The sequence below is a fragment of the Pseudonaja textilis genome, chromosome 5 (genome assembly GCF_049901715.1).
Source record: "Pseudonaja textilis isolate UNSWEBS1 chromosome 5, rPseTex1.2, whole genome shotgun sequence".
Lineage (NCBI taxonomy): Eukaryota > Metazoa > Chordata > Lepidosauria > Squamata > Elapidae > Pseudonaja > Pseudonaja textilis.
This window is the reverse complement of record NC_141994.1, coordinates 13,866,597-13,881,686: the sequence shown is the minus strand read 5'-3', so window position 1 is coordinate 13,881,686 and position 15,090 is coordinate 13,866,597. Positions and strand designations below refer to the sequence as shown.

At 34.8% G+C, this 15,090-nt stretch overlaps 1 protein-coding gene across 1 annotated transcript in view; it reads left to right on the top strand.

Annotated features, from left to right (window-relative positions):
- TAFA5 (TAFA chemokine like family member 5) overlaps window positions 1–15,090 on the top strand; it is a 311,537-nt gene that overhangs the window by 79,405 nt on the left and 217,042 nt on the right.

The following is a 15,090-nucleotide window of genomic DNA, read 5'->3' as shown; positions in this document are numbered from 1 at the left end:
ATGCAGTAATTGGATAAAAACAGTGGTCAGTGAATTAGTGTTTAGGATTGTTTATGAGTTTCGGTATGCCTGCCCTAACCTATGTAAGTTCTCTTCAATGCTAATTAATTCGAATAAAATTTTAGAGCTATCTGTTCTGTTAATTTTAAGGATGCTGATATTTTAATTGTGGAATATGGTCTCTTCATTTCAGGATCCACTTTCTTGTGTTTCTAATTATTAGGATCCCTGAATCAGAAAGATTTGTTCATAAAATTGCAATAATAATGGCTTAGAAATTAGAGGGGGGAAGTGCATAATGACGTTAATGATGCAGTGTAAAAAATAAGGTAACATGTGGCCTCCAAACAAATTGGGGACCTTACTTTGGTCGGTGTGGTGTGAAGGAATGATAAAGGCAATAACCTTGTGAATGTGGTGTAGTGTGAGAATTAAGTTTTCCCAGAAGTACCAAAAGTGATAGAAGGGGCAAGAGACCCCGCAAGAAGAACAGATTGGGGAAGATGCAAAAGCATTTCAGTAACTGAAAGTTGTGATGACCCAGAGCACAGCCCAGAGATAACACGGGGAGCTGGCAGTTTAAACCGCCCCTTTATTGCTTCAGATTTCCCCAAACGCTCCCATTTTTCCTGCAAGTCTCAGAACAAAGTGATGACAAACACACACACCTCAAGCAGCCTCTGGCTGCAAATAGTCCAGCCCAATGCTGTGAACACCATGGCTGCACAGCAATAAATCCAGCAGGGCAAGTTGAAGAGTCCAGGGAAGCAAGGGAGCAAGTAATCCAGAAATCTAAAAAGAATGCAAAGAATCCAGGAAAGTTCAAACATCGGCATTCAATACTCAGGAATTCAGTGTTTGTTCCCGACAAATGCCCCTCCCCACAGCATTTCCTTAAGTCTCAGTCCCCAGGTGTGTACCTTATGAAGAAGGGCGGGGTGCTCTCTTCCTGAGTAGCTGGCTCAGTCTGCACGGTTCTTGCCTTCTCTCCACTCTCCGTGCTTGCGGATCAGGAGGGACTGGTCCTTGCTCATTGCCTGAGCTCTGTCTCTCATGTTCACTGCTTAGTGTCTTTTGGTCATCCTGTCCCTGATCCTCCCTGACTACAAGCCATCCTAATCCTGACTGCCTGACTGGCCCTACTCTTCCCCATTGTCCTCTGAAGCCTTTGAAGCTGTCCTCTTGATCTCTATCGGTTCCAGTTCCAGATCATCTTCCCCCCACAGATTCAGGCTCTGACAGGGGCATGACAACAGCATTCATTGCTAATCCATTTAAAGGGACTCTATGTGAAGCTCTATCCTTCTTTCCGTCTTCAGGTCTCGCCTGAAATTTTGCTAATGCGCACACTTTTATATACAACACCATGATCACGGCTTTGACAATTGGGAAATTGGGCTGAATCCTCAATAGTAGTAAGCAGGTACAGAAAGCTTAAACACTGGAGGGAAGATCCTACTTAACTACTATATCAGGGTGGAAAAGACTGTATGGCCCAGAGGTTTCTCTGAATCATTGATCATGGATGGCAGGTAGTATGTAATAGTCTCTCCTTGAAGCATGTAAAAGACTCCGGACTTCGTCTATTTGTCAGCAAGACAACTCCCTAGAAGAGAACAAAATAATGATGCAAAGAAATTTTTGCAGAAGAAATTATAGGTTATTGTATTTTATAGAGATTTTACAACAGAAAAAATATAATTCATAATATTTTATGACACTATAATTTATTTAATATTGGTTAAATTGAAATGTATTTCAGCATTTACTAAAAGGGAAATACTTGGTGTTATATCTGACAGGCGCATTTTAAAATGTGCCTGTCAGATATACTGTAAATTTTAATTTTAAATTTTTGAAAATCTTACTCTGATGCAAGATACATTAGGACTACAACTCCAGATTTTCTAGTCAGCATCGTGAATACAAGCAGGGAGGTTTGAATGCTTTCTTGTTCCCCAGGCTGGGAAGGGTATTTTATGAGTATGATTTTTTCTTTTGCCATAGGAATCTAGATAAATGTCAGTATCTTTTTTACACATTCCCATAAGATTCTTTTAATATTTAGAAAGAGAATTTACCTTGAGGCTTTTTCTCACCATAGATTTCACTTCAGCCATCAATGACTGATTAACCAGCCCATTTGATAGTCTAGGCTTTTTTTATTAGTTCTAGGAAGTAATATGATTTATTTGTTTTAACAGTTTAGATTCTTGGCACATAAATTCATGGTGCTTTTAAAATGTCCTGCACTTTACTTAGATTTTGTTCTGATATATAACCACTTACCTTATTTGAAGTATTCTTTAAATTGGTCTCCCGTTGGTTCTATACATTTCTTTTTTTTATCATTAGCAAATATAACATTCTCATTACTGAGATAATATATCTTAGAAACATAGGGATGGAACAAATGACCAATGAATGTCCAATCTTTTCTCAATGGAGCACCCACTACTCTGGGAAGCAAGCTTCTTTCATTGGTCAATTGTTCTTATTGTCAGGAAATTTCTCCTTAATTCCAAGTAGGATCTCTCTTTAACAAGCTACCACCCATTGCTTCTTTCATATTCCTACAGGCTTTGGAGAATAGTGACTATCTCTCAATTACTGGGTGACTACTAGCATGTCACACCTTAACCATTCATCATGCAATTTAGTCTCCCAATGCCTTCATTGTTTTACCCTGTATTCTTTCCAGGATCTCAGTATCTTTTTTGTATCATGGTAACCAGAACTGGAGGCAGTATTCCAACCTTAAGTTGAAATATCATTACTACTATCTTCAATTTAGAATTGCTGATCTTAAAATTTTGAGTAATCCATGTCAGTTTTAAATCAAAAATGAATATATAGATTTTAGCATTGTGTTTTCGTTGCAATCTTTCTTTTAACTTTTCAAATATGCCTTTTATTCCTAACCCTCAAAAGATCATTTTTAGATATGTGGAAATATCGGCTTTTAAAATGCATCTTTATTTATAAACATCGTTTCAGATCGTTTCGTATTTCCATCTTACTTTTTATAGCAGCATCTTCTGCTTGAAAAGCTAACTTTGTTTTGTAGATTGAAATAACAAATAAAATTCCTGATAAATGTGTGACGGGTCAAAATAACAGAAAAATAGTTGCAACATTCCTACAAATATGTCTGGCTGTTGTGCTGAAATGATAGCATTATTATTGCAATAAAGATGCTTGTAGTAGTATGTATGGTTTTTTGTTGTTTGCCATTTTTGCTGTTTTTGTTTTTATTTGTTCTGGAAGAATATATGGCCTTTTCATTTTGCTAACGAAGCAATGAAAATAATATGTCCATTTGCCACATCACGTATGATTCAAGTTACCAAGTATTTCCATTTTACAGAATCATCTTGATTTTATATTTTATTAACAGATAGTTCAGCATATCTGAGCTGCATGAGTTTGGAAACTGAAATTAATGTAATAACTGAAATTTCAGTTTCCACATTAAGTAAGTACTTGAGAATGTACCTGCAAAGAGCTGAAATATTTTTGATGTTTCAGATTTTGTTAATTTCTTAAATGAAGTTTGAAGGAATTAATTAAATGAATGAATGCATTCCATGACATTCATAAGCATGTCTACAAAAACATTTTGAAGTGTCCACAATCTTGTAACAAATATTTTCCTTAGTAGTTTCGTATTGTTTCATTATGTAACTGATTTTGGTTGGAATATCTAGAATATCTAGAAATAAATGGAATATCTAGAAATAAATACTGTACATACATCCTACTATGACTGATCAAATTGCCTTGGGTGAGGTTTTGCAATGGACATTATTCCATAGCAGTGTGTTTTGTTCTCAAATAGATTTGTCCACGATAGGATGCAGTTACATTTATTTTTAGAATGTAGTTTTGTGTGTCTTCACAGAATGATGTAGAATAGTGTTTCCAAATCAATTGGAAATGGATTTTCACAGTTTCACGTGTTAGAATAAGAAAGGCCACCTGGGTAATTTTTAGTCCAAATGTTTTCATGGAGAATTTTTTACCTCTTTATTTAAGAAATTTACAGAACAATCCTAGCATATATGGGGTGGAGGAGAAAAATGCTACTACTATGTTAGCAAACAGTCTCTGTATGCTGTATATGCTTGGTGAAGTAGAAAACCCATGAAAAAGAAAATAGTTTATATGGTATAATCCAATGCAGTATAGTGTATTATAAAATATAAAAAGGTAAAATAGTTTATGTTTACACTTACTAGGGCCAATAGGCTGGAGACAAATAAGGCACTGAAAGAATAGTAAGATAGATTCTTAAATAATTAACTGAGAGAGAAAGTAGAAAGGGCAAATTGCAGGATATATAAACTATATTTGTTGCAATTGTCCTGCTTTTATTAAACTGAGAGTAAGGACAGAAGTAGACTCATATAAGAACTGCTATATGTGAACTATGAGTAGACTAGTTCTTCTGATAGCCACTTTATCCTAGAAAAGTTATTTGATCCATATAAATGTGCACCAGGATATTTCTGATTCTTTTTTCCCGCTTTCCCATATAGGGGCACAGCAAATTGGCGAACTGAATGCATGGCATACTGTTTTGAGGTCTATTTTTTCAACTCTCACCCATTTCCACTGCTTCAATGGAATTTATTTATATTTATTTATCAACAAATTTTAAATTCAGATAGGAAAGGCTGGTTTATATTAGATTTTCCAGCCACCTTCCGCAGGGAACTTTTAAACAAGGAACTTTGCCATTCAGTGGTGAGAAAATAACAAAATAACAAAAACAACAGTGGACGCTGTTGGCCAGAGTTTCCTTAAATCTAGCAATTAGAGTACTCACCATCAAATTCCAACTACCTTAATGGTTTAAACCTCTTAATTACTTAGTTAAGAGAATATCAACCAACTATTATCTGGATTCATTTCTGTTGGGTTTCAGCCATGATTCAATCTATGGTGAGACTTGCAGGTTTTGCTGGTTCTCCTGAATCTGTCAGCAGCATTTGATACCATCAACCAACATATTATTCCATAATTGGCAGGAAAAAAGAGTCCCTGAGGATTTTACTCTGCTAGTTGTTGCTGACTACAGGAGGCAATACTCAGGGGTGGGGTTCTACCAGTTCGCACATATTCGCTAGAACCGGTTGTTAACATTCTAAGCAGTTCGGAGAACCAGTTGTTAGAAGAAATTACTGGCCTAATCCTGTAAAGAAGGCAGGAAGGAAACATTCTGGGGTTGCTTACAGAAACTGCCTCTCCGTTAACCCTTATTACCTTCTTGGCAGGTCTAGACTTCCTGTCTCAGGAACTTCTCTGGAGTTTTTTTCCTTCCTTTGCTGGTACTTTGCTTGTATGGAGTGACCATTCAAAGTTACAATGGCACTGAAAAAAGTGACTTATGACCCTTTTTCACACTTATGACTGTTGCAGCATCCCCACAGTCACAAGAGGCCATGTGAGGAGATGCGTGCCTCGGTGTGAGTGATATTGAGATGGCCACTCCCAGCCAGTCACATGACCACCAAGCCACTCCCACCAACTAAGCCACACCCACAGAACTGGTTGTTAAAAAAATTGAATCCCACCACTGGCGATACTCAACTCCATTTCAAGGCCTTTGAGCCAGAGATATCTAAAGACATTTCCATTGTCATATGGCCAGCATGGCATCACAGAGCACTATTAGCCTCCTACTGAAATGGTACCTATTTATCTACTCACATTTGCATGCTTTCAAACTACTGCAACAGCTGAGGCAAGGATGGGAGCTCACCTTATCACATCGCAGTCAGGCAGGGGTGGGATTCTACCGGTTTGGCCCGGTTCTATAGAACTGGTAGCTCCAAAGAGCAGCTGACACCGAAACGGCTCGCTGCAATTATCTTCCGATCTTCTATTTGGCCCACCTGCCCGCCCAGGCTCTCGGCTGTCCTTTAGTGCCTGCTTTTTCCTCCTCAGCTGCTTTGCGCGGCACAGCTGAGTGTCGCTCATCAACTGGAGAAGGGGAATGCTTGCTGGAGCCCATAATTTGTCAATAGTGCGCACACACACACACACATTCCCTGAAACGGTTGTTATGCTGGTAGGATCCCACCCCTGCAGTCGGGTCTTGAACCCCAGCTGCCAGATTTCCAGCCAACCCTAGTGTCTTAATCACCGTACTGCCCCCCAAGTCGCCATGGACCTGGCAGTAATGTTTGAATAATCTGTCCTACTTTATTAGGCTAAGTCTTAAACATGATTTTGAAAATTACAGTGTGTAATTTTATTCCATGTGATTCTGCAGAAGACTAGAAGTTTTCTAGAGCTTTCCATATTATTTGTATATGAAAGAGTTAGGTAGCCACAAAATTAATGAAAAAAAAAGTTCATCTTTCAGGGGTGGTATAGCTGTACATTATTACACCAGGCAGGGTACTAGATTAACTAATTTCCAAAGGCCTTTTTAATCCTTACACTTTATGAATTTGAAAATCAAGAAAAAAAGTAAATAATCTATAACTTACAAGTGAAAAATAACTGTGCCATAATATCTGCTTAGTAAATTTATTCCATTGTAAAACTGATTGACAGTGCAATAATTAAAATCCATCTATGTTCCTCTTTCAGTTTCTCTTTTGCCCAGAATTTTTGAACATTACCTTAAAAAATAGGTCTTATGCTGATACATCTTTTTAAAATTCCAGTGGTATCAAAATCAGAATAGGATTATAATATACAGCTCAATAATCAGTTTTAAAAGAAGGTATATCAAAGGAACATCTCATATCTACATGGTTAATTTCAGTGAGATGTTAGAATTGCATTCTTCTATATTTGCAACCTATCCACATGCATTAATTATTTATATTCATGGTATGCTATTCCAAATATGGATAGGACAGAAGTATAACTTTATCGATACTCTTGTCTTTCCTTTTTACTTTTTACTCTGCACGGAAATAATCAAAATAAATATTGCTTTTCAATCAGTAAGGAAGTCAAGAAGACATGGGATGAGCTCTTTAAGTCTTATAGTATAATACATTTTAATATATAATTTCACATATAGTACTATTCCATTTAAAGTATCTTCACTTGCATAATCACAGCACTAATCTCATAGTCTTTATAGAGAGTAATAATTACAATGTCAAGAATAGTGTTTCTGATATCTAACAATAGCTTTTGCAGCTTGTTTCAAATTCACACATCTTGATTTGGATTGGTGCATCTGCAGATACATTCTTTAAAAGTCATTACTTTACATATTTATATAGTTCTAGTTAGTGCAATACTAATTTCTTTTATTAAGTTTGGTGACTGGGTATTTTGATATGTGCATGCATGCATGTATGTGTGTGTGAGAAGAATATACCATTCCAATAATGTTAAGCTGGTTTTTAAGATATTGCCAATCTTTGGCTTACTGCAGTATTCCACATCAGTCTTGCACTATAGTATGGAGTTAAAGCACTCTCAATATTTATATTCATGATTTTCTTAAATTATATTAAGTCTGCATGCATGAGAAGCAGACTTCATTTCAAGAGTAAAAACAACGAATAATTTTTGTACTATGAATAAAATGATACAAAAGAGATATGCAAAGAGGAAAAAATATCTTCTGGGATATTGCTTATGTTCAAATAAAGAAATTATTTGACATTTTAGATCAAGCAAATCCTCATTTCATGTCCAATATTCATTCATAAAGCAATAGATGGCAGTGTAAACAGAATATGAATAAATTTTGAACAAGCCGTCTTGTTCAAAATTTGAGTGCATTGATTTTCAAAAAGCTCTTTAACTCAGATATTGAGCAGAATTTATGTCAACTTATGCAACTGTAACATTTTTTGTATCACAAATATTTTTTATCATAAATTTATCTGCTTGAAGATAAGAAATAGAAAAAAGAGGGAAACCAAGTGGTGGTTGGAGCTCTTGTCCTGGGCAGGAACAGAATTAAGCTCAACTTTAACAAGATTAAATGGCTTTGGATTTGTGGCTTTTCCAATATCATGGATTTTTTTTCCCCTGTAGTTCTGAATAGATAGCAGTTCCCACACAGAACTCATGTGCAAATTTGATAATTATTCTTGATAATACAGCAATAAAGGGCTTTGAATTTTTTTTAAATGTGTGTGAAACCTATTCAGTTAAACCTATTTCTTTTATAATCTGCCTATTAATTTATTTGTTTTGTTTGTTTTTATTTGTTTTGAAATTAAGTGATAATTTTGTCACACTGTTACTATTTTATATATTTTATATTTTTCTATCATCTCTCTCTCTCTTCTATCTGTCTGTGTGTCTGTCTGTCCATCTGTCCATTGACCCATCTACTCTATCCATCCATCCATCATCTATCTGTTATATATTGTATTATGATTTGAACATTCTTCTGTAAGATAACTGTATATACAGTACATTTTATATTTTACAGTACATGTGACATGAAGCACTGGTGGTAATTGTAGTTGTTACACAAAATATTAGGATATTTAAAAGATTACCAATTGTTGATAAACTTACAGAGTAGTACAGTTGATTAGATTTGCACTAGTAATACAACTCAGGATATATTAAATGAATTATCCATTAGAACAATGCTTAGCAAAATGTGTGTTCTTACAAAACCTGTTAAGGTTTATAATGGCAAATAGTTTGCTTATATATTTTATGTTTAATATTTAATTGATGCACAATTTAAATATCCTAATACAGCTATAGGAACGAAAGAAATACTGATCTTATTACAAAATGAGAAAAACATATTAGGATATTTCTCTCTATAGATATGTTGGTATGAAATGAATCCCAAGGGAGTTTCATATTTTAAATGAAAGTGATCTGTTCCGTGATGCTATTTAATTTATGCTGATTTAGCTTTGATTATACTGTGTAATTTTATACATACTGTCTCCGTTATATGTTTGTTTATCAAATATTCTAGTCCTAAACGACTGCTTAATTAACCTATTAAATGCCTTTGTAGGCAAGTAACATAGGCAGCTTAGAAAATGTGAATGCCACTACAATACATTTTTCTTTAATTTTCTTTCTATATATTAAAATGAAACCTTATCAAACAATAATGAAAATAATATATGTGAGGGTCTGGAGTAAGGCTGTAACTGAGTTATCTCAAATAACAATGTGCTAGCTGGATTTCTTATTGTTAAGTGTTGTATATAATTTCATGATGGTAACTCAAAATGACTTGTATTATAAAGAGGGGGAAGGTGATATCGAAGGTCACATTGGAGAAAGTTACCATCTCTGTTCTTATTCTGCAAGAATATTTATTTAATAGCCTTTAGACTATTCAATTATTTTTGAGATTATTTGTTGGCAATTCATTGTATCCTTATGCCAATAAGCTATGTTGCACAACAATACCTAGTTGGCGAGATCAAGGTTTTTAAGCTATGTTCTATATAGCTTGCTGATAAACATGGTATTAATTCAGAATTGCATAGTTTCTATTCTAGTTTCTAATATCGCCGAAAAGGTACTTCTGTTATCATGTTAACTGCAGGACCATTTCTCCCTGGTTTTATCTATTTGTCCTATTAGATCTGGCAGGGGAGGCAATCTCCAATTCCCCTCTATTAGGGATCATCATCTGGTGAAACCCAGAAAGTCTTTTTGTCATGGCATCATTTTCCTAAAAATTAGGTTGCCTGAACCCTACTGGCTTATTTTAGAGCCACAAAGACATGTTTCTGTTACCAAGCCTGGCACCCTGAGTACATTACTGAGCCTATACTAAAATCATGTTGATTGTCTTGGTTTTCTCTTGGTTCTTGGATGATCATCATCTCCTCCTCCTCCACCTCCTCCTCCTCCTCCTCCTCCTCCTTCTTCTTCTTCTTCTTCTTTTCCTCCTCCTCCTCCTCCTCCTCCTTCCATATTCATCATCAGGCATTGGCAATCATGTTGGCAATTTTTATTTTTATCAACAGCCACACAAAAAAGTGCTGCTGAGTTTTCTTCAAACCAGCCCTTAGATATTGAAATTATGATATTCTTCTTCTTGTTTGGACCTCATTTGCCTTCAATCTTTTCCTGGAGGATTACGTGAAATATGCCGGATTTTTCCAGGTATTGCATCACATGCCCGAAATATTCTAACTACACTTTTTAACGGTTTTGATGATTTCCCTTGGCTTTCCCAGGTGGCTTATCACTTCCTCATTTCTGATTTTGTCAACCCAGCTAATATGTAGCGGCTGTCTGTAAATTCACATTTCAAATGCTTGGTTCTTGGATACCTGTGTTATTGTTTGATTATGATATGTTTTTAACTTGTTTTTATTCATTGCTAGCTGCCCAGACCATGTATTTAAGATAGGCAGCTGTATCAATTTAATGCACGAATAAATAAATAATAAATGAATACTTCCCCAAATATCCATTGTGTTAAGCAATTTTATGACAATATGTATGACTTTTCTCTCCTTCCTGTTTTTGAGAAATCGATACAATTTGGGAAAAGTACTGTAGTTGCCAATGGATAAAATGTTTATTTCCTTTAATTTCAATTTGGTTTTCTTCTATATTATCAGTATACATAATTGGAATCTTGATACATTATAAAACCTGTCTTCCAGAAACTTCCGTTTACTAATTTTCCATAATCTTGTTTCATTTTTTTCAAGAATAAGCAAGTTCTTGTATTACTATGCGATACTTTATTTTGTCCCATGTTACATTCTGAAGGTAGAATAGTGCATGTATTAGTATTTGGCTTGGAGCATCTCATACTGTTTTATTTCATTTTATTTTAATGTTTTAATGTTTAATTCTGGTTTGTGACTGAAACAAAAAAAATGAAAAATTACACTGAAAGATAATACACATTTGTTTGTGTATATAAATATATCTACTTTGTGGACTTAGATGCATACTTTTTTGCTTTGAAGACCCAAGTAAGTGCAGGTTCACAATATTTTCTAATGTAAACATATTTATATATGGAGAATATGGTATAAATATGAACTGGGAATAGTACACATGAATATTTTTTTTTCTAATTGTTTTCCATCACAATATTGTACCCAAGAATAGCTTTAAGGTGCCTTGCATGCTATCTGTTCTTTAGATTTTGACATCGCAATGAACCTAGACATGGTTACATTCAGGGGTGGGATTCTACCAGTTCAGACCAGTTTGGGCGAACCAGTAGTTCTGGTGATTTGGCCTCATCCACCAGCCCCTGCCCTTTCCTGTGCTTTATTAGATAATTAGATTCAAAGCGGGTGCTCACTGAACTGGTTGTTACACCGATTGAATTGCACCACTGGTTACCTTGCAGTAGTGTTGTCTATGTGTAGCTTTTTCCAGGGAGTTTTGTCTTCAGTTATAAGATTGTTTTTTAAGAGGGGGATGAGAGTGATTAATGACTAATGTTTCTGCACTATTGCTATTATTACTCAACTCCATTTAAAGAGAGGTTGGCATGTTAGACAGATACATCTAGATCAAGCGATATTGGAAAATACATATACTGCAAATTTATTCTTCTTGATAGTAAAATAGATTATACACTAGATGGATATATGATTATTAATGAGTTGGTATATTTCTGATGACATAATGGTACTTCAAATCACAATAGCAATATTGTGGACAAGCATAAAGATCCTCAGTTTAGAACAGCAAAGACATTCATTCTACTGAAACTTTTTTATTCTTAAATGTTATGAATCTATAAAAGAAATGCCCAGATGAAATACATAGTATGTGAAATACTGGAAGAATGCATAATATAATTTGTTGACGGAAAGATAGCACTGAATGAATGATAGCCAATATTGAGAACTGGAGAAGATATCACTGATGGAATTAACTGTAATTGTAAACAAATGTGGATGGCAAACAAATTTTGAAACAGTTGTTGCTCTGCTCAATATCAAGGAATATTCTTTTTTCTGGACTTTTCACAGATAACAACCACAAAAGGGGCTCTAAGTCATTGTGCTAAGCATTTAAACAATGTGGCCGCCTCACTGCTCTGAGCAATGGGTTCCTTTGTAAAGTATCCTTCCAAATTTTTAAAAACTGTCCTAATATTTACCACATGACCGTATATGCCCTTTTATTTTTCTGCAATTTTAATACTACTTAATTGGAAAACTTGAGAAAATTAGCTAAAGTTCCTTGTTTCAATCTAAAGATTGATTCCAAGCGTTATAGGGAATAGAATGTTAGTAGAACTCACTGCAGCTTTTGTGACCCACAAACTAATGATTGGATAGGATTTCTTCGCCATAAGCCGCACCCTGATTTTAAAAGCAATAAATACCTTCCTGTTCCTTTCAATACCCCGGGTGCAAGCCTATTTTCCATAAGTTCCACACCTGGAGATATCAAGTGATGTTGATCCTTCATCTCCATCCCAGAGGATTACAGCAACCATGGTGCAGGTTCCCATATAATCCTCCACAGATGCTACAATTTGAAACTGCTGTGAATCATACAGACCATGGGTGTCAAACTCACCACGTCATGTTGCCGTCACATGATATTTCACAACATTTTCCCCTTTGTGGAGTTGGGGTGGGCGTGGCCTGCATGTGATGCATCCGGACCGCAGGCCGCCAGTTTGACATCCTGATATAGACAGTGATTTCATCCACATTCAACTGGGCCCCTAATGCTATGTGTTCTTTCCTTCTGAAAGCTAACAATCACATTTAGTCTCATATAACCAAGGAAATAATAAACAGAATAATTAGGAATGGCTGCCCATTTTCCTCCCAGCAAACTGCAGTTTCGTGTGTTTTAACCACTCACTCATTTCCATTGCTTGCTACTCTTTCCTGAATCATATTAACCAATGCCATCATAAGAAGGATGTCCAATGTTAATGAGGCTCTCATCTCAGCTTATTATTGGCTGATCTGGACAGTTGGCATGGATCATCTCCCAACCATCTAAGTAGTTAAGATGGACCTCCTCTGATCCCACCGTAATTTGATCTCCCCAGTCTGGAAGAGATGATTACCCAAACTTAATTTTCTCCCATCAATGATAAATATTGGAATCAGGACACCAGTTAGCCCATTGTCCCAAAGGTGTTTTTCAAAAGTCAACTGGACTTCTTTTTCTTGAAAACGTTTCACTTCTTATCCAGGCAACTTCTTCAGTTCTAAGAATCATTGACAGTTACTCAATTATACTCTTAATTCTTAATTTCTCATATATGTGGCTTTTTTTATTTTAGGAAAATAAATTCTGATCCATCCCTGCAGTAAATAATAAGGATTCTATGTTTTACCATTTTGATTTTAATGCTTAAGTTTAACATATTAGCTGTTTTAGCAATTCTGAATGTCCAGAGTTTGAAGTGGGAGAGCCATATTGATTTGATTCAGGAAAAAAAAGAATTTCTGGGCATGTTAAAGAGCAACTTTTATTATGGTGCTGAATCAAGATTAAACCAGATTATAACATAATAAACTACAGGTAGTCCTTGACTTACAACAGTTTGCTTAGTGACTGTTCGAAGTTCATTTTCACACTTATGACTGTTGCAGCATCTCCATGGTCATGTGATTTACATTTGGATGTTTGACTTCAGTTTATGACAGCTGCAGTGTCCCGCTCCGTGTCACACGATCCCATTCTGCAACCTTCTGACAAGCAAAGTCATTGGGGAAGGCAGATTCACTGAATAACCGGGTTACCAATTTAACAACTGCAGTGATTCATTTAACAAATGTGGCAAAAAAGGTCATAAAGTTCACTTAACAAATTTTTCACTTAGCAACAGACATTTTGGGTTCAAAAGTTGAGGACTACCTGTCTTTCCTATTCTGGTGCTAGCTAAATATTGCAAGTATTACCTGATGTGGGTGGCAAAATATTGTGAATTGAGAATAGTTGAAATATTTTTGGCATCTTCATTTCACCATTCTTGTGAAAAATCTTATATTTCAACCTTAATGAGGTTGAATGTCATTACAGTTGAAGGTCCCATGAAATTTAGGTTTTTCGGGGGGAAAAATGTTATCTGAGTGCCATGCAGAGAAGGCGGCTGAAGGGTATCATTCTGAAACTGTTGTAAAAATCAGAAAAATAATGTAATGCTAATAAATTTAATCAATGCTTTCACCTCAGTAGTGTCTCCTTCCTATTCATAACAATGTAAATTACTAAATATAATAAAAACAATATTTATAATTCAGAGAAAGAAATGTTTGTGCCAAGTAAATAAAGAAACAATCGTTAAAGATCAGAATTTTATATTTAGATATGCTTGTAGTATTTTAAATTCTATTCAACAAATGCCAACATTATTATTTTTTAAACAGAAAACATAAGTATCCCTCTGGATGTTTATTTAAGTCCTCTGTATATTTAAAAAGCAGTTTCTGACAAAAAAACTGCTTTTCTAGAATGTAGGATTATTCTGAAAAAGACGCAACATGGAAAAAGCATGTTTTTTTAATGAATAAAATTATTCATTTTACCCATGTGAAAACACATACTTTTTCTATCTTTGCCCCTAATTTTATACTAAGAATATTTCTAGTACTTAACTATGTTGAATATTATTTATTTGTATTTTTAGGAATATTTTATCATTAATTCAGTAGTCTATGAAAATTCCTTAGAAAACTATAATTATGAAATTGATCTAATAATGCTATTTCAATATAGATATTGGATTTCCCATCCTTGTGGATGGGATGTGGATGGGAAAGAGCTGTTTAAAATAACAATAATAACAACTTTACCTCATGAATAGCCTGCATTTTAATCATAGTAGACTAGTTTTGTATTTAATTTTTCCTAATTCATTGCTTTATATATTGCAAAAAGATATCTTTTCTGATAATTAGTTACATTACAAGATTTTCTAGTATTCTTATAACTTTTCCATCTTTTCTAAAAAAAATCCTGTAGTAATTTTATATATAACAATGTATCTTTTTCCTTTCTGTAAATTCATCAACAGGTACTGAAACTATACATTTTCCTTTATATAATGCATTGTACCAATAATCCATGATATATTTGCTTTTACCTACGTATCATTTACTCCATCCTAAGTTTCTTTTTTAAAAAAAAAAGCTCTTGATTTTCACATGTAGATTCATGTGAAAA